The sequence below is a fragment of the Octopus sinensis genome, unplaced genomic scaffold (genome assembly GCF_006345805.1).
Source record: "Octopus sinensis unplaced genomic scaffold, ASM634580v1 Contig10285, whole genome shotgun sequence".
In the NCBI taxonomy this organism is placed as follows: Eukaryota; Metazoa; Mollusca; class Cephalopoda; order Octopoda; family Octopodidae; genus Octopus; species Octopus sinensis.
Window position 1 is genome coordinate 11,957 of NW_021832079.1, and position 563 is coordinate 12,519.

At 39.3% G+C, this 563-nt stretch overlaps 1 pseudogene; it reads left to right on the top strand.

The window, feature by feature from the left end:
* Nucleotides 1-262: 262 nt before the first annotated feature.
* LOC115228308 lies at nucleotides 263-340 on the top strand (annotated as a pseudogene).
* The last annotated feature ends 223 nt before the right edge of the window (nucleotides 341-563 follow it).

The window sequence follows — 563 nt, forward strand, 5'->3', positions numbered from 1 at the left end:
GCCTTCATTCTAGTTTTATGCTTCTACGTATTTATAAATTAATCTCAAACACATTTTATTCAAGATTTTCTCATCCGTTAAGAAGTTTTCTCTATTTAACTAAATTCTTTTAACGTGTCAAGACCATCCCAGATTCCTTTTGTTTAAAAAGAACCAATTAATGAATAAAGATGGGGAAAAAAATTAATAAGAAATGGTAAACTCAAAAGCAGATAGGCCTTTGGCATAACGCTTACACAGATATATAACAAACATATATAACTCTGGTTTCTCCTCACCCCGAGCGGATAAATCTTTCGCCTTTTACTAAAGATTTCCGTGGGGAGGAACATTTTAATGAAAGGCGGCGAGCTGGCAGAAACGTTAGCACACCGGGCGAAATGCTAAGCGGTATTGCGTCTGTCGTTGCGTTCTGAGTTCAAATTCCGCCGAGGTCGACTTTGCCTTTCATCCTTTCGGGGTCGATAAATTAAGTACCAGTTACGCACTGGGGTCGATGTAATCGACTTAATCCGTTTGTCTGTCCTTGTTTGTCCCATCTATGTTTAGCCCCTTGTGGGCAA